General features: G+C 45.6%; 25 non-coding genes across 25 annotated transcripts; all 25 read right to left on the bottom strand.

Moving 5' to 3' along the window:
• Nucleotides 1-589: 589 nt before the first annotated feature.
• trnae-cuc (transfer RNA glutamic acid (anticodon CUC)) lies at nucleotides 590-661 on the bottom strand. Its single transcript has one exon. It is a non-coding gene; the product is annotated as a tRNA-Glu (tRNA).
• A 109-nt stretch (nucleotides 662-770) lies between these two features.
• Nucleotides 771-842, bottom strand: trnae-cuc (transfer RNA glutamic acid (anticodon CUC)). The gene has a single exon. It is a non-coding gene; the product is annotated as a tRNA-Glu (tRNA).
• A 979-nt stretch (nucleotides 843-1,821) lies between these two features.
• Nucleotides 1,822-1,893, bottom strand: trnae-cuc (transfer RNA glutamic acid (anticodon CUC)). Its single transcript has one exon. It is a non-coding gene; the product is annotated as a tRNA-Glu (tRNA).
• Nucleotides 1,894-2,002: 109 nt separating this feature from the next.
• Nucleotides 2,003-2,074, bottom strand: trnae-cuc (transfer RNA glutamic acid (anticodon CUC)). The gene has a single exon. It is a non-coding gene; the product is annotated as a tRNA-Glu (tRNA).
• Nucleotides 2,075-3,053: 979 nt separating this feature from the next.
• Nucleotides 3,054-3,125, bottom strand: trnae-cuc (transfer RNA glutamic acid (anticodon CUC)). Its single transcript has one exon. It is a non-coding gene; the product is annotated as a tRNA-Glu (tRNA).
• A 109-nt stretch (nucleotides 3,126-3,234) lies between these two features.
• Nucleotides 3,235-3,306, bottom strand: trnae-cuc (transfer RNA glutamic acid (anticodon CUC)). The gene has a single exon. It is a non-coding gene; the product is annotated as a tRNA-Glu (tRNA).
• A 979-nt stretch (nucleotides 3,307-4,285) lies between these two features.
• On the bottom strand, nucleotides 4,286-4,357 carry trnae-cuc (transfer RNA glutamic acid (anticodon CUC)). Its single transcript has one exon. It is a non-coding gene; the product is annotated as a tRNA-Glu (tRNA).
• A 109-nt stretch (nucleotides 4,358-4,466) lies between these two features.
• trnae-cuc (transfer RNA glutamic acid (anticodon CUC)) lies at nucleotides 4,467-4,538 on the bottom strand. Its single transcript has one exon. It is a non-coding gene; the product is annotated as a tRNA-Glu (tRNA).
• Nucleotides 4,539-15,466: 10,928 nt separating this feature from the next.
• Nucleotides 15,467-15,538, bottom strand: trnae-cuc (transfer RNA glutamic acid (anticodon CUC)). Its single transcript has one exon. It is a non-coding gene; the product is annotated as a tRNA-Glu (tRNA).
• A 109-nt stretch (nucleotides 15,539-15,647) lies between these two features.
• trnae-cuc (transfer RNA glutamic acid (anticodon CUC)) lies at nucleotides 15,648-15,719 on the bottom strand. The gene has a single exon. It is a non-coding gene; the product is annotated as a tRNA-Glu (tRNA).
• A 971-nt stretch (nucleotides 15,720-16,690) lies between these two features.
• Nucleotides 16,691-16,762, bottom strand: trnae-cuc (transfer RNA glutamic acid (anticodon CUC)). Its single transcript has one exon. It is a non-coding gene; the product is annotated as a tRNA-Glu (tRNA).
• Nucleotides 16,763-16,871: 109 nt separating this feature from the next.
• Nucleotides 16,872-16,943, bottom strand: trnae-cuc (transfer RNA glutamic acid (anticodon CUC)). Its single transcript has one exon. It is a non-coding gene; the product is annotated as a tRNA-Glu (tRNA).
• A 959-nt stretch (nucleotides 16,944-17,902) lies between these two features.
• On the bottom strand, nucleotides 17,903-17,974 carry trnae-cuc (transfer RNA glutamic acid (anticodon CUC)). The gene has a single exon. It is a non-coding gene; the product is annotated as a tRNA-Glu (tRNA).
• A 109-nt stretch (nucleotides 17,975-18,083) lies between these two features.
• trnae-cuc (transfer RNA glutamic acid (anticodon CUC)) lies at nucleotides 18,084-18,155 on the bottom strand. Its single transcript has one exon. It is a non-coding gene; the product is annotated as a tRNA-Glu (tRNA).
• Nucleotides 18,156-19,134: 979 nt separating this feature from the next.
• On the bottom strand, nucleotides 19,135-19,206 carry trnae-cuc (transfer RNA glutamic acid (anticodon CUC)). The gene has a single exon. It is a non-coding gene; the product is annotated as a tRNA-Glu (tRNA).
• A 109-nt stretch (nucleotides 19,207-19,315) lies between these two features.
• Nucleotides 19,316-19,387, bottom strand: trnae-cuc (transfer RNA glutamic acid (anticodon CUC)). Its single transcript has one exon. It is a non-coding gene; the product is annotated as a tRNA-Glu (tRNA).
• A 971-nt stretch (nucleotides 19,388-20,358) lies between these two features.
• On the bottom strand, nucleotides 20,359-20,430 carry trnae-cuc (transfer RNA glutamic acid (anticodon CUC)). The gene has a single exon. It is a non-coding gene; the product is annotated as a tRNA-Glu (tRNA).
• A 109-nt stretch (nucleotides 20,431-20,539) lies between these two features.
• trnae-cuc (transfer RNA glutamic acid (anticodon CUC)) lies at nucleotides 20,540-20,611 on the bottom strand. Its single transcript has one exon. It is a non-coding gene; the product is annotated as a tRNA-Glu (tRNA).
• A 980-nt stretch (nucleotides 20,612-21,591) lies between these two features.
• Nucleotides 21,592-21,663, bottom strand: trnae-cuc (transfer RNA glutamic acid (anticodon CUC)). The gene has a single exon. It is a non-coding gene; the product is annotated as a tRNA-Glu (tRNA).
• Nucleotides 21,664-21,772: 109 nt separating this feature from the next.
• On the bottom strand, nucleotides 21,773-21,844 carry trnae-cuc (transfer RNA glutamic acid (anticodon CUC)). The gene has a single exon. It is a non-coding gene; the product is annotated as a tRNA-Glu (tRNA).
• A 971-nt stretch (nucleotides 21,845-22,815) lies between these two features.
• Nucleotides 22,816-22,887, bottom strand: trnae-cuc (transfer RNA glutamic acid (anticodon CUC)). Its single transcript has one exon. It is a non-coding gene; the product is annotated as a tRNA-Glu (tRNA).
• A 109-nt stretch (nucleotides 22,888-22,996) lies between these two features.
• On the bottom strand, nucleotides 22,997-23,068 carry trnae-cuc (transfer RNA glutamic acid (anticodon CUC)). The gene has a single exon. It is a non-coding gene; the product is annotated as a tRNA-Glu (tRNA).
• A 980-nt stretch (nucleotides 23,069-24,048) lies between these two features.
• On the bottom strand, nucleotides 24,049-24,120 carry trnae-cuc (transfer RNA glutamic acid (anticodon CUC)). The gene has a single exon. It is a non-coding gene; the product is annotated as a tRNA-Glu (tRNA).
• A 109-nt stretch (nucleotides 24,121-24,229) lies between these two features.
• On the bottom strand, nucleotides 24,230-24,301 carry trnae-cuc (transfer RNA glutamic acid (anticodon CUC)). The gene has a single exon. It is a non-coding gene; the product is annotated as a tRNA-Glu (tRNA).
• A 919-nt stretch (nucleotides 24,302-25,220) lies between these two features.
• trnae-cuc (transfer RNA glutamic acid (anticodon CUC)) lies at nucleotides 25,221-25,292 on the bottom strand. Its single transcript has one exon. It is a non-coding gene; the product is annotated as a tRNA-Glu (tRNA).
• Nucleotides 25,293-25,433: the final 141 nt, after the last annotated feature.

The raw sequence follows: 25,433 nt of genomic DNA, 5'->3' as shown, positions 1-25,433 counted from the left end.
TCAAGGCCTACCTTCAAACTCAGTGCCTCTTTGCTTGACTCCATGGGAAAACCAAAGGAAATCAGCCAAGACCTCAGAAAAGAAAATGTAGACCTCCACAAGTCTGGTTCATCCTTGGGAGCAATTTCCAAACGCCTGAAGGTACCTCGCTCATCTGTAGAAACAATAGTACGCAAGTATAAACACCATGGGACCACGCAGGCGTCATACCGCTCAGGAAGGAGACGCGTTCTGTCTCCTAGAGATGAACGTACTTTGGGTCGAAAAGTGCAAATCCATCCCAGAACAACAGCAAAGGACCTTGTGAAGATGCTGGAGGAAACAGGTACAAAATGGTCTATATCCACAGGCAAACGAGTCCTATATCGAAAAGTGGGAAGCTCGCAAGCCAAAGGACACCATCCCAACCGTGAAGCACAGCATCATGTTGTGGGGGTGCTTTGCTGCAGGAGGGTCTGGTGCACCACTAGAACACCTGGGAAGGACACTGCAGGGCAAATCGGTTTGCAATTTGAAGTGGTACATACGTGCGACAACCTACTATATTCATAGTGACAGGTTGCACAAGTACACAAGGAGCATGGACAATTTCCCTGACCGGGAATCGAACCCGGGCCGCAGCGGTGAGAGCGCCGAATCCTAACCACTAGACCACCAGGGAAGGGTACTAGAATGCAAATCGGTTCCCAGTGTGAGCTGGTACATATGTGCGATAACCTTCCATATTCATAGTGAGAGGTTGCACAAGTAAACATGCAGCAAAAGAGTAGTTCCCTGACCGGGAATCGAACCCGGGCCGCGGCGGTGAGAGCGCCGAATCCTAACCACTAGACCACCAGGGAAGGGTACTAGAGTGAAAATCGTTTCCCAGTGTGAGCTGGTACATACAGTTGAAGTCGTAAGTTTCCATCCACTTAGGCTGGAGTCATTAAAACCTGTTTGTCAACCCCTCCACACATTTCTTGTTAACAAACTATAGTTTTGGCAGTCGGTTAGGACATCTACTTTGTGCATGACACAAGTAATTTTTCCAACAATTGTTTACAGACCGATTATTTCACTTATAATTCAGTGTATCACAAGTCCAGTGGGTCAGAAGTTTACATACACTAAGTTGGCTGTGCCTTTAAACAGTTTGTAAAATTCCTGAAAATGATGTCATGGCTTTAGAAGCTTCTGATAGGCTAATTGACATCCTTTGAGTCAATTGGAGGTGTACCTGTAGATGTATTTCAAGGCCTACCTTCAAACTCAGTGCCTCTTTGCTTGACTCCATGGGAAAACCAAAGGAAATCAGCCAAGACCTCAGAAAAGAAAATGTAGACCTCCACAAGTCTGGTTCATCCTTGGGAGCAATTTCCAAACGCCTGAAGGTACCTCGCTCATCTGTAGAAACAATAGTACGCAAGTATAAACACCATGGGACCACGCAGGCGTCATACCGCTCAGGAAGGAGACGCGTTCTGTCTCCTAGAGATGAACGTACTTTGGGTCGAAAAGTGCAAATCCATCCCAGAACAACAGCAAAGGACCTTGTGAAGATGCTGGAGGAAACAGGTACAAAATGGTCTATATCCACAGGCAAACGAGTCCTATATCGAAAAGTGGGAAGCTCGCAAGCCAAAGGACACCATCCCAACCGTGAAGCACAGCATCATGTTGTGGGGGTGCTTTGCTGCAGGAGGGTCTGGTGCACCACTAGAACACCTGGGAAGGACACTGCAGGGCAAATCGGTTTACAATTTGAAGTGGTACATATGTGCGACAACCTACTATATTCATAGTGACAGGTTGCACAAGTACACAAGGAGCATGGACAATTTCCCTGACCGGGAATCGAACTCGGGCCGCAGCGGTGAGAGCGCCGAATCCTAACCACTAGACCACCAGGGAAGGGTACTAGAATGCAAATCGGTTCCCAGTGTGAGCTGGTACATATGTGCGATAACCTTCCATATTCATAGTGAGAGGTTGCACAAGTAAACATGCAGCAAAAGAGTAGTTCCCTGACCGGGAATCGAACCCGGGCCGCGGCGGTGAGAGCGCCGAATCCTAACCACTAGACCACCAGGGAAGGGTACTAGAGTGAAAATCGTTTCCCAGTGTGAGCTGGTACATACAGTTGAAGTCGTAAGTTTCCATCCACTTAGGCTGGAGTCATTAAAACCTGTTTGTCAACCCCTCCACACATTTCTTGTTAACAAACTATAGTTTTGGCAGTCGGTTAGGACATCTACTTTGTGCATGACACAAGTAATTTTTCCAACAATTGTTTACAGACCGATTATTTCACTTATAATTCAGTGTATCACAAGTCCAGTGGGTCAGAAGTTTACATACACTAAGTTGGCTGTGCCTTTAAACAGTTTGTAAAATTCCTGAAAATGATGTCATGGCTTTAGAAGCTTCTGATAGGCTAATTGACATCCTTTGAGTCAATTGGAGGTGTACCTGTAGATGTATTTCAAGGCCTACCTTCAAACTCAGTGCCTCTTTGCTTGACTCCATGGGAAAACCAAAGGAAATCAGCCAAGACCTCAGAAAAGAAAATGTAGACCTCCACAAGTCTGGTTCATCCTTGGGAGCAATTTCCAAACGCCTGAAGGTACCTCGCTCATCTGTAGAAACAATAGTACGCAAGTATAAACACCATGGGACCACGCAGGCGTCATACCGCTCAGGAAGGAGACGCGTTCTGTCTCCTAGAGATGAACGTACTTTGGGTCGAAAAGTGCAAATCCATCCCAGAACAACAGCAAAGGACCTTGTGAAGATGCTGGAGGAAACAGGTACAAAATGGTCTATATCCACAGGCAAACGAGTCCTATATCGAAAAGTGGGAAGCTCGCAAGCCAAAGGACACCATCCCAACCGTGAAGCACAGCATCATGTTGTGGGGGTGCTTTGCTGCAGGAGGGTCTGGTGCACCACTAGAACACCTGGGAAGGACACTGCAGGGCAAATCGGTTTGCAATTTGAAGTGGTACATACGTGCGACAACCTACTATATTCATAGTGACAGGTTGCACAAGTACACAAGGAGCATGGACAATTTCCCTGACCGGGAATCGAACCCGGGCCGCAGCGGTGAGAGCGCCGAATCCTAACCACTAGACCACCAGGGAAGGGTACTAGAATGCAAATCGGTTCCCAGTGTGAGCTGGTACATATGTGCGATAACCTTCCATATTCATAGTGAGAGGTTGCACAAGTAAACATGCAGCAAAAGAGTAGTTCCCTGACCGGGAATCGAACCCGGGCCGCGGCGGTGAGAGCGCCGAATCCTAACCACTAGACCACCAGGGAAGGGTACTAGAGTGAAAATCGTTTCCCAGTGTGAGCTGGTACATACAGTTGAAGTCGTAAGTTTCCATCCACTTAGGCTGGAGTCATTAAAACCTGTTTGTCAACCCCTCCACACATTTCTTGTTAACAAACTATAGTTTTGGCAGTCGGTTAGGACATCTACTTTGTGCATGACACAAGTAATTTTTCCAACAATTGTTTACAGACCGATTATTTCACTTATAATTCAGTGTATCACAAGTCCAGTGGGTCAGAAGTTTACATACACTAAGTTGGCTGTGCCTTTAAACAGTTTGTAAAATTCCTGAAAATGATGTCATGGCTTTAGAAGCTTCTGATAGGCTAATTGACATCCTTTGAGTCAATTGGAGGTGTACCTGTAGATGTATTTCAAGGCCTACCTTCAAACTCAGTGCCTCTTTGCTTGACTCCATGGGAAAACCAAAGGAAATCAGCCAAGACCTCAGAAAAGAAAATGTAGACCTCCACAAGTCTGGTTCATCCTTGGGAGCAATTTCCAAACGCCTGAAGGTACCTCGCTCATCTGTAGAAACAATAGTACGCAAGTATAAACACCATGGGACCACGCAGGCGTCATACCGCTCAGGAAGGAGACGCGTTCTGTCTCCTAGAGATGAACGTACTTTGGGTCGAAAAGTGCAAATCCATCCCAGAACAACAGCAAAGGACCTTGTGAAGATGCTGGAGGAAACAGGTACAAAATGGTCTATATCCACAGGCAAACGAGTCCTATATCGAAAAGTGGGAAGCTCGCAAGCCAAAGGACACCATCCCAACCGTGAAGCACAGCATCATGTTGTGGGGGTGCTTTGCTGCAGGAGGGTCTGGTGCACCACTAGAACACCTGGGAAGGACACTGCAGGGCAAATCGGTTTGCAATTTGAAGTGGTACATACGTGCGACAACCTACTATATTCATAGTGACAGGTTGCACAAGTACACAAGGAGCATGGACAATTTCCCTGACCGGGAATCGAACCCGGGCCGCAGCGGTGAGAGCGCCGAATCCTAACCACTAGACCACCAGGGAAGGGTACTAGAATGCAAATCGGTTCCCAGTGTGAGCTGGTACATATGTGCGATAACCTTCCATATTCATAGTGAGAGGTTGCACAAGTAAACATGCAGCAAAAGAGTAGTTCCCTGACCGGGAATCGAACCCGGGCCGCGGCGGTGAGAGCGCCGAATCCTAACCACTAGACCACCAGGGAAGGGTACTAGAGTGAAAATCGTTTCCCAGTGTGAGCTGGTACATACAGTTGAAGTCGTAAGTTTCCATCCACTTAGGCTGGAGTCATTAAAACCTGTTTGTCAACCCCTCCACACATTTCTTGTTAACAAACTATAGTTTTGGCAGTCGGTTAGGACATCTACTTTGTGCATGACACAAGTCATTTTTCCAACAATTGTTTACAGACCGATTATTTCACTTATAATTCAGTGTATCACAAGTCCAGTGGGTCAGAAGTTTACATACACTAAGTTGGCTGTGCCTTTAAACAGTTTGTAAAATTCCTGAAAATGATGTCATGGCTTTAGAAGCTTCTGATAGGCTAATTGACATCCTTTGAGTCAATTGGAGGTGTACCTGTAGATGTATTTCAAGGCCTACCTTCAAACTCAGTGCCTCTTTGCTTGACTCCATGGGAAAACCAAGGAAATCAGCCAAGACCTCAGAAAAGAAAATGTAGACCTCCACAAGTCTGGTTCATCCTTGGGAGCAATTTCCAAACGCCTGAAGGTACCTCGCTCAATCTGTAGAAACAATAGTACGCAAGTATAAACACAGGGGACCAGCAGCGCTACGCTCAGGAAGGAGACCTTCGGTTCCTAGAGATACGACTTGTTCGAAAGTGAAATCATCCAGAACACGCCTTGAAGATGCTGAGGAAACAGGTACAAAATGGTCATATCACAGGCACGAGTCCTAATCGAAAAGTGACTCAAGCAAAGGACACCATCCCAACAGAAGCACAGCATCATGTTTGGTTGCTTTTCTGCGGAGGGTCCCACTAGAACACCTGGGAAGACACTGCAGGGCAATCGGTTTTGCAATTTTACAGTGGTACATACGTTGCGACAACATACTATGGGGATTCTGTCAGGATTTGGCCAGGATTGTTCCGGTTTTGGCCATTAGATGCCCGCATTGTGCATTTTTGACCCTTTTGTTTTCCCTTGTTTCCAGTTATTATTTGCACCTGTGCCTCGTTTCCCTTGAATGTATTTAAACCCTTCGTTTTCCTCAGTTCTTTGCTCTGTGTTTGAATGTTAGCACCCAGCCCCAGTGATGCTGTGAACATTTGTTACTCCAGTTGGACTCTCTTGTGGTATTCTGTTTTTGTTCTCGTTTATTTATTTTTGATTATCTTTTGAGGCTTTTTCCCTGCTGTACCTACCACCTTGTGGATTTACATTTTGACTTAGAGGATTAACTTTTTCTCTTGCTATTACTTTTGACGTTGTGGATTTATATTTTTGCCTGAAGAACCTTACTTTTTACTTTATTAAAACACCATCTCAGTACTGCTGTGTCTGCCTCATCTTCTGGGTTTGCCGACTATTAATGGCTCAGTTTGCTAAGTGACTGTTTCTCACACTGGAGACCTGAGTTCGTAACTGGGTCCTGACAAGTTTAAAGTCTTCATGTTAAAAATTGACTGATCTACACAGGGTTGAATGCAGTCATTTTCACATTTGCAGGTTTTGTACATCAAATAACTTTTGGGTGAATTGAACCACTTCCGGCTGCTCCAGGAAGCTTAGAATCAACACAGGTAGACCTCATAGTGGCCTGATTGATTGTCATCGAAGACAGGTTCATAAGACATTTATATCCCACATAGGCTTCAGGTTGAATTAGGGGAGCAGGCAATGTATTCCTATGAGGAGAGAAGTCATTGAAAACTGTTTGATGTAAACACCTTATTTTAACATTTAAGGGTTAATGCCACACGGTCAAGGTTAGGCTTGCACAGATCGGGAGGACCTCAGGAATGTTCCTGAGGTCGAATTTTGCTTCTAACCCTAACTTAACTCAGTGCTTCTTTGCTTGAATCCATGGGGAAAACCAAAGGAAGATCAGCCAAGACCCTCAGAAAGAAAATGTAGACCTCCACCAAGTCTGGTTCATCCTTGGGATCAAATTCCAAACGCCTGAAGTACCTCAGTTTTAAGTCTTACGTTAACAACAGACTTATTTACGGAGGGTTTAGTGAGTGGTGTGTTATTTCAGAAAATCACAAAAATCACAGAATCTCGCAGAGCTTCGAGCACACTTAAAAAATATTCGCATGAACATGTTGCAATTGGATCTGTAACTTTAAAAAAACAACTTTTTTCCGTTAGGGGAAAAGGCTCCATCGGGATTGGTGATGTTTGTACATTTGCAATATGATTCCATCTGCCCTCTTGTGGGATTTACCGGACAGCGGAAAAATGACCAAAATTTGAACATTTTATTAAACAGAAACCGAATGTCTGGCAGATTTCGTTTGATGACTTCCCCGGAAGATCCGGCCCTGCTGCACGGTCCGACGCCGTCCACGAATTTTAGAAACGTTGTCGGACGTCTAGTAAGGGACCGTACATTTGCAATGTGGACTTTCTCACTAACCATATGGCGAATGTCAAAATGTTCCCTTAAGGTATGTCATGGCTTTAGAAGCTTCTGATAGGCTAATTGACATCATTTGAGTCAATTGGAGGTGTACCTGTAGATGTATTTCAAGGCCTACCTTCAATTACAGTGCCTCTTTGCTTGACTCCATGGGAAAACCAAAATAAATCAGCCAAGACCTCAGAAAAGAAATGTAAACCTCCACAAGTATGGTTCATCCTTGGGAGCAATTTCCAAACGCCTGAAGGTACCTCGTTCATCTGTAGAAACAATAGTACGCAAGTATAAACACCATGGGACAACGCAGGCATCATACCGCTCAGGAAGGAGACTCGTTCTGTCTCCTAGAGATTAACGTACTTTGGGTCGAAAAGTGCAAATCAATCCCAGAACAAAAGCAAAGGACCTTGTGAAGATGCTGGAGGAAACAGGCACAAAGTATCTATATCCACAGGCAAACGAGTCCTATATCGACATAACCTGAAAGGCCGCTCAGCGAAGAAGAAGCTACTGCTCCAAAGCTATTTCCAAACCCCTGAAGGTCCCACGTTCATCTGTACAAACAATAGTACGCAAGTAGAAACAGCATGGGACCAGGCAGGCGTCATTCCGCTCAGGAAGGAGACGCGCTCTGTCTCCTAGAGGTGAACTTACTTTGGTGCGAAAAGTTCAAATCAATCCCAGAACAACAGCAAAGGACCTTGCGAAGATCCTGGAGGAAACAGTCACAAAAGTATCTATATCCACAGCCAAATTAGTCCTATATCGACATAACCTGAAAGGCTGCTCAGCAAGGAAAAAGCTACTGCTGCAAAACCGCCAGAAAGAAAGCCAGACTACAGTTTGGGGACAAAGACCCTAGTTTTTGGAGAAATGTCCTCTGGTCTGATGAAAGAAAAACAGAACTGTTTGGCCATAATGACCACTGTTATGTTTGGAGGAAAAGGGGGAAGCTTGCAAGCCAAGGAACACCATCCCAACCGTGAAGGACGGGGGTGGCAATATCATGTTGTGGGGGTGCTTTTCTGCAGGAGGGACTGGTGAACCACTAGAACACCAGGGAAGGACACTGCAGGGCAAATCGGTTTGCAATTTGAAGTGGTACATACAGTATGTGCGATAACCGACTAAATTCATTGTGACAGGTTGCATCAGTAAACAAGGAGCAAATACTAGTTTCCTGATCGGGAATCAAACCCTGGCTACAGTGGTGAGACTGACAAAGCCTAACCACTAGACCACCAGGGAAGGATAAAGTTTATGAATCGGTTCACAATATGAAATGGTAAAGTTACTGTATGTTTAATGTCCTGCAGAAATCATTTTCAAAGCTACATGGAACCTATGGGCCCCATCCCAAAAACAAGCCCTAGCCCTTACTCCGTAGCCAACACATTTGAGTAGATCTTAAAGGATAGCTCTGGCGCTAGAGGTTATTTTAAATCAGTTTTATTCAAACGTTTTCAGGGGGGACCGACCCATTTCTGCTGCTAGAATTTCTTGGAACCCCAATTTTTTCCCCAATAATTTATTTATCCCACCCCACTGGGTCACGACCCCAACTTTGACTACCACTATTTTAATGGGTTGATATGGTGCTATGGGTTGTTTCTGGACTGGCTGGGCATATTGACTAGTACAAACAAAGTGTTGCTATAGGGCACAAAAGTACTGCTATTTTATGAGTCATCAATATCATCCTTGATATGCAGTACTCACTGTTTGAAGAAGCACTATCAATATCCAGATTAGTGTACATTAGTAAGTCATGCTTTATCCTTTGTATATCTAACGCAAAGAACACTGGTAATAATGCCAGCAGCAAAACTAGAGTCTCATGCTCTACCAACTGAGCTAGCCAGGCTTTTTGCCTGATCTGATCTAAATTTTAAATCAATTCAAATTGGGGATCTTAATAAAATAGAAAAAAAAAAAATATATTGTTAGTTGTTTTTTACTTCACTATATGTAATGCTCGATAGACTGTTCCTGGTGGAATGGGAGTGTAAATCCAGCAATAGGTAATAGGGGACGCGTTGTGCACATTGGATTATTGTGGTAGAGCAATTCAACTGATCCATCACAAGTTCCATTGTTAGATGTTACCACAAAATGTAGTAGACAAAAGTATTTAGTATCTACATAATTGTTGTAGCTCATATATAACCAGTCAGTTGTTTTTGGCAGCTATTTGCAATAGTAGGCTCTCTGGAACTAATGTCAGCTACTTTAGCTAGCCACAGCTTTGACATCTGACTGCCGGCCTGCTGCTAGCTAGATACTGTAGCGATCAACCACGTTAACTCCACTATTTCGTAATAAAGTACCAGGGCTTGATATGGCGACAACTACATTGCAATACACAGTAAATATATTAGATCTATTTTGAGCGTCATACCGTGAAGTAAAGAGGTCAACTTCTAGGTTTAAAAGACATTTGGCAGTTGAGCGGGAGTTCAGACATGGAGCGAAGTAGAAGAACAATCCACTTTCAGTTTTGGGCTGCAGCCAGTTCATAACCTACTGTGGCAAGTAGGGGGTTCTCTGTCTGATCAAACCAGTGGTCAGTCAGCGTAACCCAAAATTCAAATATGGTCCTAAATGCATTTAAGGGTCATTCTGATATTAATGCCCGCTATGGAAACACCCTACTACGGCCCTCTCTCTGTCGGGGGCGACCTGAGTGCATTATGGACACTTTGAAATTTCACGATGGATACTGATTGCTATACAAGCGGTAACCCAAAACACAAATATGGTCATAAATGCATTTAACGGTCATTCTGATTTTAATGCCCGCTATAGGAGCACCCTACTACGGCCCTCTTTCACTCAGGGCCGTCCTGGGTGCTTTATGGACTGTTTGACAAGTGCTGGAGGAGGAAATAGAGCCGTGCACCTGGTGATTGAAACCGTGCATCTGGTAACCAAAAACACAAATATGGTCATAAATGCATTTAACGGTCATTCTGATTTTAATGCCCGCTATAGGAGCACCCTACTACGGCCCTCTTTCACTCAGGGCCGTCCTGGGTGCTTTATGGACTGTTTGACAAGTGCTGGAGGAGGAAATAGAGCCGTGCACCTGGTGATTGAAACCGTGCATCTGGTAACCCAAAACACAAATATGGTCATAAATGCATTTAACGTCATTCTGATTTTAATGCCCGCTATAGGAGCACCCTACTACGGCCCTCTTTCACTCAGGGCCGTCCTGGGTGCTTTATGGACTGTTTGACAAGTGCTGGAGGAGGAAATAGCCGTGCACCTGGTGATTGAAACCGTGCACCTGGTGATTGAAAACGTGCATCTGGTAACCCAAAAATTCAAATATGGTCCTAAATGCATTTAAGGGTCATTCTGATATTAATGCCCGCTATGGAAACACCCTACTACGGCCCTCTCTCTGTCGGGGGCGACCTGAGTGCATTATGGACACTTTGAAATTTCACGATGGATACTGATTGCTATACAAGCGGTAACCCAAAAACACAAATATGGTCATAAATGCATTTAACGGTCATTCTGATTTTAATGCCCGCTATAGGAGCACCCTACTACGGCCCTCTTTCACTCAGGGCCGTCCTGGGTGCTTTATGGACTGTTTGACAAGTGCTGGAGGAGGAAATAGAGCCGTGCACCTGGTGATTGAAACCGTGCATCTGGTAACCCAAAAACACAAATATGGTCATAAATGCATTTAACGGTCATTCTGATTTTAATGCCCGCTATAGGAGCACCCTACTACGGCCCTCTTTCACTCAGGGCCGTCCTGGGTGCTTTATGGACTGTTTGACAAGTGCTGGAGGAGGAAATAGAGCCGTGCACCTGGTGATTGAAACCGTGCACCTGGTGATTGAAAACGTGCATCTGGTAACCCAAAATTCAAATATGGTCCTAAATGCATTTAAGGGTCATTCTGATATTAATGCCCGCTATGGAAACACCCTACTACGGCCCTCTCTCTGTCGGGGGCGACCTGAGTGCATTATGGACACTTTGAAATTTCACGATGGCTGATTGCTATACAAGCGGTAACCCAAAACACAAATATGGTCATAAATGCATTTAACGGTCATTCTGATTTTAATGCCCGCTATAGGAGCACCCTACTACGGCCCTCTTTCACTCAGGGCCGTCCTGGGTGCTTTATGGACTGTTTGACAAGTGCTGGAGGAGGAAATAGAGCCGTGCACCTGGTGATTGAAACCGTGCATCTGGTAACCCAAAACACAAATATGGTCATAAATGCATTTAACGGTCATTCTGATTTTAATGCCCGCTATAGGAGCACCCTACTACGGCCCTCTTTCACTCAGGGCCGTCCTGGGTGCTTTATGGACTGTTTGACAAGTGCTGGAGGAGGAAATAGAGCCGTGCACCTGGTGATTGAAACCGTGCACCTGGTGATTGAAAACGTGCATCTGGTAACCCAAAAATTCAAATATGGTCCTAAATGCATTTAAGGGTCATTCTGATATTAATGCCCGCTATGGAAACACCCTACTACGGCCCTCTCTCTGTCGGGGGCGACCTGAGTGCATTATGGACACTTTGAAATTTCACGATGGATACTGATTGCTTAACAAGCTGGTAACCCAAAACACAAATATGGTCATAAATGCATTTAACGGTCATTCTGATTTTAATGCCCGCTATAGGAGCACCCTACTACGGCCCTCTTTCACTCAGGGCCGTCCTGGGTGCTTTATGGACTGTTTGACAAGTGCTGGAGGAGGAAATAGAGCCGTGCACCTGGTGATTGAAACCGTGCATCTGGTAACCCAAAACACAAATATGGTCATAAATGCATTTAACGGTCATTCTGATTTTAATGCCCGCTATAGGAGCACCCTACTACGGCCCTCTTTCACTCAGGGCCGTCCTGGGTGCTTTATGGACTGTTTGACAAGTGCTGGAGGAGGAAATAGAGCCGTGCACCTGGTGATTGAAACCGTGCATCTGGTAACCCAAAAACACAAATATGGTCATAAATGCATTTAACGGTCATTCTGATTTTAATGCCCGCTATAGGAGCACCCTACTACGGCCCTCTTTCACTCAGGGCCGTCCTGGGTGCTTTATGGACTGTTTGACAAGTGCTGGAGGAGGAAATAGAGCCGTGCACCTGGTGATTGAAACCGTGCATCTGGTAACCCAAAACAAAATATGGTCATAAATGCATTTAACGGTCATTCTGATTTTAATGCCCGCTATAGGAGCACCCTACTACGGCCCTCTTTCACTCAGGGCCGTCCTGGGTGCTTTATGGACTGTTTGACAAGTGCTGGAGGAGGAAATAGAGCCGTGCACCTGGTGATTGAAACCGTGCACCTGGTGATTGAAAACGTGCATCTGGTAACCCAAAAATTCAAATATGGTCCTAAATGCATTTAAGGGTCATTCTGATATTAATGCCCGCTATGGAAACACCCTACTACGGCCCTCTCTCTGTCGGGGGCGACCTGAGTGCATTATGGACACTTTGAAATTTCACGATGGATACTGATTGCTATACAAGCGGTAACCCAAAAACACAAATATGGTCATAAATGCATTTAACGGTCATTCTGATTTTAATGCCCGCTATAGGAGCACCCTACTACGGCCCTCTTTCACTCAGGGCCGTCCTGGGTGCTTTATGGACTGTTTGACAAGTGCTGGAGGAGGAAATAGAGCCGTGCACCTGGTGATTGAAACCGTGCATCTGGTAACCCAAAAACACAAATATGGTCATAAATGCATTTAACGGTCATTCTGATTTTAATGCCCGCTATAGGAGCACCCTACTACGGCCCTCTTTCACTCAGGGCCGTCCTGGGTGCTTTATGGACTGTTTGACAAGTGCTGGAGGAGGAAATAGAGCCGTGCACCTGGTGATTGAAACCGTGCACCTGGTGATTGAAAACGTGCATCTGGTAACCCAAAATTCAAATATGGTCCTAAATGCATTTAAGGGTCATTCTGATATTAATGCCCGCTATGGAAACACCCTACTACGGCCCTCTCTCTGTCGGGGGCGACCTGAGTGCATTATGGACACTTTGAATTTCACGATGGATACTGATTGCTATACAAGCGGTAACCCAAAACACAAATATGGTCATAAATGCATTTAACGGTCATTCTGATTTAATGCCCGCTATAGGAGCACCCTACTACGGCCCTCTTTCACTCAGGGCCGTCCTGGTGCTTTATGGACTGTTTGACAAGTGCTGGAGGAGGAAATAGAGCCGTGCACCTGGTGATTGAAAACCCAAAAACACAAATATGGTCATAAATGCATTTAACGGTCATTCTGATTTTAATGCCCGCTATAGGAGCACCCTACTACGGCGGCCTCTTTCACTCAGGGCCGTCCTGGGTGCTTTATGGACTGTTTGACAAGTGCTGGAGGAGGAAATAGAGCCGTGCACCTGGTGATTGAAACCGTGCATCTGGTAACCCAAAAACACAAATATGGTCATAAATGCATTTAACGGTCATTCTGATTTTAATGCCCGCTATAGGAGCACCCTACTACGGCCCTCTTTCACTCAGGGCCGTCCTGGGTGCTTTATGGACTGTTTGACAAGTGCTGGAGGAGGAAATAGAGCCGTGCACCTGGTGATTGAAACCGTGCACCTGGTGATTGAAAACGTGCATCTGGTAACCCAAAAATTCAAATATGGTCCTAAATGCATTTAAGGGTCATTCTGATATTAATGCCCGCTATGGAAACACCCTACTACGGCCCTCTCTCTGTCGGGGGCGACCTGAGTGCATTATGGACACTTTGAAATTTCACGATGGATACTGATTGCTATACAAGCGGTAACCCAAAAACACAAATATGGTCATAAATGCATTTAACGGTCATTCTGATTTTAATGCCCGCTATAGGAGCACCCTACTACGGCCCTCTTTCACTCAGGGCCGTCCTGGGTGCTTTATGGACTGTTTGACAAGTGCTGGAGGAGGAAATAGAGCCGTGCACCTGGTGATTGAAACCGTGCATCTGGTAACCCAAAAACACAATATGGTCATAAATGCATTTAACGGTCATTCTGATTTTAATGCCCGCTATAGGAGCACCCTACTACGGCCCTCTTTCACTCAGGGCCGTCCTGGTGCTTTATGGACTGTTTGACAAGTGCTGGAGGAGGAAATAGAGCCGTGCACCTGGTGATTGAAACCGTGCACCTGGTGATTGAAAACGTGCATCTGGTAACCCAAAAATTCAAATATGGTCCTAAATGCATTTAAGGGTCATTCTGATATTAATGCCCGCTATGGAAACACCCTACTACGGCCCTCTCTCTGTCGGGGGCGACCTGAGTGCATTATGGACACTTTGAAATTTCACGATGGATACTGATTGCTATACAAGCGGTAACCCAAAAACACAAATATGGTCATAAATGCATTTAACGGTCATTCTGATTTTAATGCCCGCTATAGGAGCACCCTACTACGGCCCTCTTTCACTCAGGGCCGTCCTGGGTGCTTTATGGACTGTTTGACAAGTGCTGGAGGAGGAGAATAGAGCCGTGCACCTGGTGATTGAAACCGTGCACCTGTGATTGAAAACCGTGCATCTGGTAACCCAAAATTCAAATATGGTCATAAATGCATTTAAGGGTCATTCTGATTTTAATGCCCGCTATGGAAACACCCTACTACGGCCCTCTCTCACTCAGGGCGTCCTGGGTGCTTTATGGACACTTTGGTGCATGACACAAGTCATTTTTCCAACAATTGTTTACAGACCGATTATTTCACTTATAATCAGTGTATCACAAGTCCAGTGGGTCAGGAAGTTACATACACTAAGTTGGCTGTGCCTTTAAACAGTTTGTAAAATTCCTGAAAATTATGTCATGGCTTTAGAAGCTTCTGATAGGCTAATTGACATCCTTTGAGTCAATTGGAGGTGTACCTGTAGATGTATTTCAAGGCCTACCTTCAAACTCAGTGCCTCTTTGCTTGACTCCATGGGAAAACCAAAGGAAATCAGCCAAGACCTCAGAAAAGAAAATGTAGACCTCCACAAGTCTGGTTCATCCTTGGGAGCAATTTCCAAACGCCTGAAGGTACCTCGCTCATCTGTAGAAACAATAGTACGCAAGTATAAACACATGGGACCACGCAGGCGTCATACCGCTCAGGAAGGAGACGCGTTCTGTCTCCTAGAGATGAACGTACTTTGGGTCGAAAAGTGCAAATCCATCCCAGAACAACAGCAAAGGACCTTGTGAAGATGCTGGAGGAAACAGGTACAAAATGGTCTATATCCACAGGCAAACGAGTCCTATATCGAAAAGTGGGAAGCTCGCAAGCCAAAGGACACCATCCCAACCGTGAAGCACAGCATCATGTTGTGGGGGTGCTTTGCTGCAGGAGGGTCTGGTGCACCACTAGAACACCTGGTAAGGACACTGCAGGGCAAATCGGTTTAGCAATTTGAAGTGGTACATATGTGCGACAACCTACTATATTCATAGTGACAGGTTGCACAAGTACACAAGGAGCATGGACAATTTCCCTGACCGGGAATCCAACTCGGGCCGCGGCGGTGAGAGCGCCGAATCCTAACCACTAGACCACCAAGGAAAGGTACTAAAATGCAAATCGGTTCCCAGTGTGAGCTGGTACATATGTGCGATAACCTTCCATATTCATAGTGAGAGGTTGCACAAGTAAACATGCAGCAAAAGAGTAGTTCCCTGACCGGGAATCGAACCCGGGCCGCGGCGGTGAGAGCGCCGAATCCTAACCACTAGACCACCAGGGAAGGGTACTAGAGTGAAAATCGTTTCCCAGTGTGAGCTGGTACATACAGTTGAAGTCGTAAGTTTCCATCCACTTAGGCTGGAGTCATTAAAACCTGTTTGTCAACCCCTCCACACATTTCTTGTTAACAAACTATAGTTTTGGCAGTCGGTTAGGACATCTACTTTGTGCATGACACAAGTAATTTTTCCAACAATTGTTTACAGACCGATTATTTCACTTATAATTCAGTGTATCACAAGTCCAGTGGGTCAGAAGTTTACATACACTAAGTTGGCTGTGCCTTTAAACAGTTTGTAAAATTCCTGAAAATTATGTCATGGCTTTAGAAGCTTCTGATAGGCTAATTGACATCCTTTGAGTCAATTGGAGGTGTACCTGTAGATGTATTTCAAGGCCTACCTTCAAACTCAGTGCCTCTTTGCTTGACTCCATGGGAAAACCAAAGGAAATCAGCCAAGACCTCAGAAAAGAAAATGTAGACCTCCACAAGTCTGGTTCATCCTTGGGAGCAATTTCCAAACGCCTGAAGGTACCTCGCTCATCTGTAGAAACAATAGTACGCAAGTATAAACACCATGGGACCACGCAGGCGTCATACCGCTCAGGAAGGAGACGCGTTCTGTCTCCTAGAGATGAACGTACTTTGGGTCGAAAAGTGCAAATCCATCCCAGAACAACAGCAAAGGACCTTGTGAAGATGTTGGAGGAAACAGGTACAAAATGGTCTATATCCACAGGCAAACGAGTCCTATATCGAAAAGTGGGAAGCCAAAGGACACCATCCCAACCGTGAAGCACAGCATCATGTTGTGGGGGTGCTTTGCTGCAGGAGGGTCTGGTGCACCACTAGAACACCTGGTAAGGACACTGCAGGGCAAATCGGTTTACAATTTGAAGTGGTACATATGTGCGACAACCTACTATATTCATAGTGACAGGTTGCACAAGTACACAAGGAGCATGGACAATTTCCCTGACCGGGAATCCAACTCGGGCCGCGGCAGTGAGAGCGCCGAATCCTAACCACTAGACCACCAGGGAAAGGTACTAGAATGCAAATCGGTTCCCAGTGTGAGCTGGTACATATGTGCGATAACCTTCCATATTCATAGTGAGAGGTTGCACAAGTAAACATGCAGCAAAAGAGTAGTTCCCTGACCGGGAATCGAACCCGGGCCGCGGCGGTGAGAGCGCCGAATCCTAACCACTAGACCACCAGGGAAGGGTACTAGAGTGAAAATCGTTTCCCAGTGTGAGCTGGTACATACAGTTGAAGTCGTAAGTTTCCATCCACTTAGGCTGGAGTCATTAAAACCTGTTTGTCAACCCCTCCACACATTTCTTGTTAACAAACTATAGTTTTGGCAGTCGGTTAGGACATCTACTTTGTGCATGACACAAGTCATTTTTCCAACAATTGTTTACAGACCGATTATTTCACTTATAAATCAGTGTATCACAAGTCCAGTGGGTCAGAAGTTTACATACACTAAGTTGGCTGTGCCTTTAAACAGTTTTTAAAATTCCTGAAAATGATGTCATGGCTTTAGAAGCTTCTGATAGGCTAATTGACATCCTTTGAGTCAATTGGAGGTGTACCTGTAGATGTATTTCAAGGCCTACCTTCAAACTCAGTGCCTCTTTGCTTGACTCCATGGGAAAACCAAAGGAAATCAGCCAAGACCTCAGAAAAGAAAATGTAGACCTCCACAAGTCTGGTTCATCCTTGGGAGCAATTTCCAAACGCCTGAAGGTACCTCGCTCATCTGTAGAAACAATAGTACGCAAGTATAAACACCATGGGACCACGCAGGCGTCATACCGCTCAGGAAGGAGACGCGTTCTGTCTCCTAGAGATGAACGTACTTTGGGTCGAAAAGTGCAAATCCATCCCAGAACAACAGCAAAGGACCTTGTGAAGATGCTGGAGGAAACAGGTAAAAAAATGGTCTATATCCACAGGCAAACGAGTCCTATATCGAAAAGTGGGAAGCTCGCAAGCCAAAGGACACCATCATGTTGTGGGGGTGCTTTGCTGCAGGAGGGTCTGGTGCACTACTAGAACACCTGGGAAGGACACTACAGGGCAAATCGGTTTGCAATTTGAAGTGGTACATACGTGCGACAACCTACTATATTCATAGTGACAGGTTGCACAAGTACACAAGGAGCATGGACAATTTCCCTGACCGGGAATTGAACCCGGGGCGCAGCGGTGAGAGCGCCGAATCCTAACCACTAGACCACCAGGGAAGGGTACTAGAATGCAAATCGGTTCCCAGTGTGAGCTGGTACATATGTGCGATAACCTTCCATATTCATAGTGAGAGGTTGCACAAGTAAACATGCAGCAAAAGAGTAGTTCCCTGACCGGGAATCGAACCCGGGCCGCGGCGGTGAGAGCGCCGAATCCTAACCACTAGACCACCAGGGAAGGGTACTAGAGTGAAAATCGTTTCCCAGTGTGAGCTGGTACATACAGTTGAAGTCGTAAGTTTCCATCCACTTAGGCTGGAGTCATTAAAACCTGTTTGTCAACCCCTCCACACATTTCTTGTTAACAAACTATAGTTTTGGCAGTCGGTTAGGACATCTACTTTGTGCATGACACAAGTAATTTTTCCAACAATTGTTTACAGACCGATTATTTCACTTATAATTCAGTGTATCACAAATCCAGTGGGTCAGAAGTTTACATACACTAAGTTGGCTGTGCCTTTAAACAGTTTGTAAAATTCCTGAAAATTATGTCATGGCTTTAGAAGCTTCTGATAGGCTAATTGACATCCTTTGAGTCAATTGGAGGTGTACCTGTAGATGTATTTCAAGGCCTACCTTCAAACTCAGTGCCTCTTTGCTTGACTCCATGGGAAAACCAAAGGAAATCAGCCAAGACCTCAGAAAAGAAAATGTAGACCTCCACAAGTCTGGTTCATCCTTGGGAGCAATTTCCAAACGCCTGAAGGTACCTCGCTCATCTGTAGAAACAATAGTACGCAAGTATAAACACCATGGGACCACGCAGGCGTCATACCGCTCAGGAAGGAGACGCGTTCTGTCTCCTAGAGATGAACGTACTTTGGGTCGAAAAGTGCAAATCCATCCCAGAACAACAGCAAAGGACCTTGTGAAGATGCTGGAGGAAACAGGTACAAAATGGTCTATATCCACAGGCAAACGAGTCCTATATCGAAAAGTGGGAAGCTCGCAAGCCAAAGGACACCATCCCAACCGTGAAGCACAGCATCATGTTGTGGGGGTGCTTTGCTGCAGGAGGGTCTGGTGCACCACTAGAACACCTGGTAAGGACACTGCAGGGCAAATCGGTTTACAATTTGAAGTGGTACATATGTGCGACAACCTACTATATTCATAGTGACAGGTTGCACAAGTACACAAGGAGCATGGACAATTTCCCTGACCGGGAATCCAACTCGGGCCGCGGCGGTGAGAGCGCCGAATCCTAACCACTAGACCACCAGGGAAAGGTACTAAAATGCAAATCGGTTCCCAGTGTGAGCTGGTACATATGTGCGATAACCTTCCATATTCATAGTGAGAGGTTGCACAAGTAAACATGCAGCAAAAGAGTAGTTCCCTGACCGGGAATCGAACCCGGGCCGCGGCGGTGAGAGCGCCGAATCCTAACCACTAGACCACCAGGGAAGGGTACTAGAGTGAAAATCGTTTCCCAGTGTGAGCTGGTACATACAGTTGAAGTCGTAAGTTTCCATCCACTTAGGCTGGAGTCATTAAAACCTGTTTGTCAACCCCTCCACACATTTCTTGTTAACAAACTATAGTTTTGGCAGTCGGTTAGGACATCTACTTTGTGCATGACACAAGTCATTTTTCCAACAATTGTTTACAGACCGATTATTTCACTTATAATACAGTGTATCACAAGTCCAGTGGGTCAGAAGTTTACATACACTAAGTTGGCTGTGCCTTTAAACAGTTTGTAAAATTCCTGAAAATGATGTCATGGCTTTAGAAGCTTCTGATAGGCTAATTGACATCCTTTGAGTCAATTGGAGGTGTACCTGTAGATGTATTTCAAGGCCTACCTTCAAACTCAGTGCCTCTTTGCTTGACTCCATGGGAAAACCAAAGGAAATCAGCCAAGACCTCAGAAAAGAAAATGTAGACCTCCACAAGTCTGGTTCATCCTTGGGAGCAATTTCCAAACGCCTGAAGGTACCTCGCTCATCTGTAGAAACAATAGTACGCAAGTATAAACACCATGGGACCACGCAGGCGTCATACCGCTCAGGAAGGAGACGCGTTCTGTCTCCTAGAGATGAACGTACTTTGGGTCGAAAAGTGCAAATCCATCCCAGAACAACAGCAAAGGACCTTGTGAAGATGTTGGAGGAAACAGGTACAAAATGGTCTATATCCACAGGCAAACGAGTCCTATATCGAAAAGTGGGAAGCCAAAGGACACCATCCCAACCGTGAAGCACAGCATCATGTTGTGGGGGTGCTTTGCTGCAGGAGGGTCTGGTGCACCACTAGAACACCTGGTAAGGACACTGCAGGGCAAATCGGTTTACAATTTGAAGTGGTACATATGTGCGACAACCTACTATATTCATAGTGACAGGTTGCACAAGTACACAAGGAGCATGGACAATTTCCCTGACCGGGAATCCAACTCGGGCCGCGGCGGTGAGAGCGCCGAATCCTAACCACTAGACCACCAGGGAAAGGTACTAGAATGCAAATCGGTTCCCAGTGTGAGCTGGTACATATGTGCGATAACCTTCCATATTCATAGTGAGAGGTTGCACAAGTAAACATGCAGCAAAAGAGTAGTTCCCTGACCGGGAATCGAACCCGGGCCGCGGCGGTGAGAGCGCCGAATCCTAACCACTAGACCACCAGGGAAGGGTACTAGAGTGAAAATCGTTTCCCAGTGTGAGCTGGTACATACAGTTGAAGTCGTAAGTTTCCATCCACTTAGGCTGGAGTCATTAAAACCTGTTTGTCAACCCCTCCACACATTTCTTGTTAACAAACTATAGTTTTGGCAGTCGGTTAGGACATCTACTTTGTGCATGACACAAGTCATTTTTCCAACAATTGTTTACAGACCGATTATTTCACTTATAATTCAGTGTATCACAAGTCCAGTGGGTCAGAAGTTTACATACACTAAGTTGGCTGTGCCTTTAAACAGTTTGTAAAATTCCTGAAAATGATGTCATGGCTTTAGAAGCTTCTGATAGGCTAATTGACATCCTTTGAGTCAATTGGAGGTGTACCTGTAGATGTATTTCAAGGCCTACCTTCAAACTCAGTGCCTCTTTGCTTGACTCCATGGGAAAACCAAAGGAAATCAGCCAAGACCTCAGAAAAGAAAATGTAGACCTCCACAAGTCTGGTTCATCCTTGGGAGCAATTTCCAAACGCCTGAAGGTACCTCGCTCATCTGTAGAAACAATAGTACGCAAGTATAAACACCATGGGACCACGCAGGCGTCATACCGCTCAGGAAGGAGACGCGTTCTGTCTCCTAGAGATGAACGTACTTTGGGTCGAAAAGTGCAAATCCATCCCAGAACAACAGCAAAGGACCTTGTGAAGATGCTGGAGGAAACAGGTAAAAAAATGGTCTATATCCACAGGCAAACGAGTCCTATATCGAAAAGTGGGAAGCTCGCAAGCCAAAGGACACCATCCCAACCGTGAAGCACAGCATCATGTTGTGGGGGTGCTTTGCTGCAGGAGGGTTTGGTGCACTACTAGAACACCTGGGAAGGACACTGCAGGGCAAATCGGTTTGCAATTTGAAGTGGTACATACGTGCGACAACCTACTATATTCATAGTGACAGGTTGCACAAGTACACAAGGAGCATGGACAATTTCCCTGACCGGGAATCGAACCCGTGGCGCAGCGGTGAGAGCGCCGAATCCTAACCACTAGACCACCAGGGAAGGGTACTAGAATGCAAATCGGTTCCCAGTGTGAGCTGGTACATATGTGCGATAACCTTCCATATTCATAGTGAGAGGTTGCACAAGTAAACATGCAGCAAAAGCGTAGTTCCCTGACCGGGAATCGAACCCGGGCCGCGGCGGTGAGAGAGCCGAATCCTAACCACTAGACCACCAGGGAAGGGTACTAGAGGGAAAATCGTTTCCCAGTGTGAGCTGGTACATACAGTTGAAGTCGTAAGTTTCCATCCACTTAGGCTGGAGTCATTAAAACCTGTTTGTCAACCCCTCCACACATTTCTTGTTAACAAACTATAGTTTTGGCAGTCGGTTAGGACATCTACTTTGTGCATGACACAAGTCATTTTTCCAACAATTGTTTACAGACCGATTATTTCACTTATAATACAGTGTATCACAAGTCCAGTGGGTCAGAAGTTTACATACACTAAGTTGGCTGTGCCTTTAAACAGTTTGTAAAATTCCTGAAAATGATGTCATGGCTTTAGAAGCTTCTGATAGGCTAATTGACATCCTTTGAGTCAATTGGAGGTGTACCTGTAGATGTATTTCAAGGCCTACCTTCAAACTCAGTGCCTCTTTGCTTGACTCCATGGGAAAACCAAAGGAAATCAGCCAAGACCTCAGAAAAGAAAATGTAGACCTCCACAAGTCTGGTTCATCCTTGGGAGCAATTTCCAAACGCCTGAAGGTACCTCGCTCATCTGTAGAAACAATAGTACGCAAGTATAAACACCATGGGACCACGCAGGCGTCATACCGCTCAGGAAGGAGACGCGTTCTGTCTCCTAGAGATGAACGTACTTTGGGTCGAAAAGTGCAAATCCATCCCAGAACAACAGCAAAGGACCTTGTGAAGATGTTGGAGGAAACAGGTACAAAATGGTCTATATCCACAGGCAAACGAGTCCTATATCGAAAAGTGGGAAGCCAAAGGACACCATCCCAACCGTGAAGCACAGCATCATGTTGTGGGGGTGCTTTGCTGCAGGAGGGTCTGGTGCACCACTAGAACACCTGGTAAGGACACTGCAGGGCAAATCGGTTTACAATTTGAAGTGGTACATATGTGCGACAACCTACTATATTCATAGTGACAGGTTGCACAAGTACACAAGGAGCATGGACAATTTCCCTGACCGGGAATCCAACTCGGGCCGCGGCGGTGAGAGCGCCGAATCCTAACCACTAGACCACCAGGGAAAGGTACTAGAATGCAAATCGGTTCCCAGTGTGAGCTGGTACATATGTGCGATAACCTTCCATATTCATAGTGAGAGGTTGCACAAGTAAACATGCAGCAAAAGAGTAGTTCCCTGACCGGGAATCGAACCCGGGCCGCGGCGGTGAGAGCGCCGAATCCTAACCACTAGACCACCAGGGAAGGGTACTAGAGTGAAAATCGTTTCCCAGTGTGAGCTGGTACATACAGTTGAAGTCGTAAGTTTCCATCCACTTAGGCTGGAGTCATTAAAACCTGTTTGTCAACCCCTCCACACATTTCTTGTTAACAAACTATAGTTTTGGCAGTCGGTTAGGACATCTACTTTGTGCATGACACAAGTCATTTTTCCAACAATTGTTTACAGACCGATTATTTCACTTATAATTCAGTGTATCACAAGTCCAGTGGGTCAGAAGTTTACATACACTAAGTTGGCTGTGCCTTTAAACAGTTTGTAAAATTCCTGAAAATGATGTCATGGCTTTAGAAGCTTCTGATAGGCTAATTGACATCCTTTGAGTCAATTGGAGGTGTACCTGTAGATGTATTTCAAGGCCTACCTTCAAACTCAGTGCCTCTTTGCTTGACTCCATGGGAAAACCAAAGGAAATCAGCCAAGACCTCAGAAAAGAAAATGTAGACCTCCACAAGTCTGGTTCATCCTTGGGAGCAATTTCCAAACGCCTGAAGGTACCTCGCTCATCTGTAGAAACAATAGTACGCAAGTATAAACACCATGGGACCACGCAGGCGTCATACCGCTCAGGAAGGAGACGCGTTCTGTCTCCTAGAGATGAACGTACTTTGGGTCGAAAAGTGCAAATCCATCCCAGAACAACAGCAAAGGACCTTGTGAAGATGCTGGAGGAAACAGGTAAAAAAATGGTCTATATCCACAGGCAAACGAGTCCTATATCGAAAAGTGGGAAGCTCGCAAGCCAAAGGACACCATCCCAACCGTGAAGCACAGCATCATGTTGTGGGGGTGCTTTGCTGCAGGAGGGTTTGGTGCACTACTAGAACACCTGGGAAGGACACTGCAGGGCAAATCGGTTTGCAATTTGAAGTGGTACATACGTGCGACAACCTACTATATTCATAGTGACAGGTTGCACAAGTACACAAGGAGCATGGACAATTTCCCTGACCGGGAATCGAACCCGTGGCGCAGCGGTGAGAGCGCCGAATCCTAACCACTAGACCACCAGGGAAGGGTACTAGAATGCAAATCGGTTCCCAGTGTGAGCTGGTACATATGTGCGATAACCTTCCATATTCATAGTGAGAGGTTGCACAAGTAAACATGCAGCAAAAGCGTAGTTCCCTGACCGGGAATCGAACCCGGGCCGCGGCGGTGAGAGCGCCGAATCCTAACCACTAGACCACCAGGGAAGGGTACTAGAGGGAAAATCGTTTCCCAGTGTGAGCTGGTACATACAGTTGAAGTCGTAAGTTTCCATCCACTTAGGCTGGAGTCATTAAAACCTGTTTGTCAACCCCTCCACACATTTCTTGTTAACAAACTATAGTTTTGGCAGTCGGTTAGGACATCTACTTTGTGCATGACACAAGTCATTTTTCCAACAATTGTTTACAGACCGATTATTTCACTTATAATTCAGTGTATCACAAGTCCAGTGGGTCAGAAGTTTACATACACTAAGTTGGCTGTGCCTTTAAACAGTTTGTAAAATTCCTGAAAATGATGTCATGGCTTTAGAAGCTTCTGATAGGCTAATTGACATCCTTTGAGTCAATTGGAGGTGTACCTGTAGATGTATTTCAAGGCCTACCTTCAAACTCAGTGCCTCTTTGCTTGACTCCATGGGAAAACCAAAGGAAATCAGCCAAGACCTCAGAAAAGAAAATGTAGACCTCCACAAGTCTGGTTCATCCTTGGGAGCAATTTCCAAACGCCTGAAGGTACCTCGCTCATCTGTAGAAACAATAGTACGCAAGTATAAACACCATGGGACCACGCAGGCGTCATACCGCTCAGGAAGGAGACGCGTTCTGTCTCCTAGAGATGAACGTACTTTGGGTCGAAAAGTGCAAATCCATCCCAGAACAACAGCAAAGGACCTTGTGAAGATGCTGGAGGAAACAGGTACAAAATGGTAGCATCCCAACTGTGAAGCACAGCATCATGTTGTGGGGGTGCTGTGTTGCAGGAGGGTCTGGTGCACCACTAGAACACCTGGGAAGGACACTGCAGGGAAAATCGGTTTGCAATTTGAAGTGGTACATATGTGCAACAACCTACTAAATTCATAGTGACAGGTTGCACAAGTAAGCAAGGAGTATAGACAATTTCCCTGACCGGGAATCGAACCCGGGCCGCAGCGGTGAGAGCGCCGAATCCTAAGCACTAGACAACCAGGGAAGGGTACTAGAGTGAAAATCGTTTCCCAGTGTGAACTGGTACATACAGTTGAAGTCGTAAGTTTCCATCCACTTAGGCTGGAGTCATTAAAACCTGTTTGTCAACCCCTCCACACATTTCTTGTTAACAAACTATAGTTTT

The sequence above is a fragment of the Oncorhynchus kisutch genome, unplaced genomic scaffold (genome assembly GCF_002021735.2).
Source record: "Oncorhynchus kisutch isolate 150728-3 unplaced genomic scaffold, Okis_V2 Okis07a-Okis12b_hom, whole genome shotgun sequence".
Taxonomy (NCBI): domain Eukaryota; kingdom Metazoa; phylum Chordata; class Actinopteri; order Salmoniformes; family Salmonidae; genus Oncorhynchus; species Oncorhynchus kisutch.
Note: the sequence above shows the minus strand (reverse complement) of the source record. Positions and strands in the feature narration are given on the sequence as shown.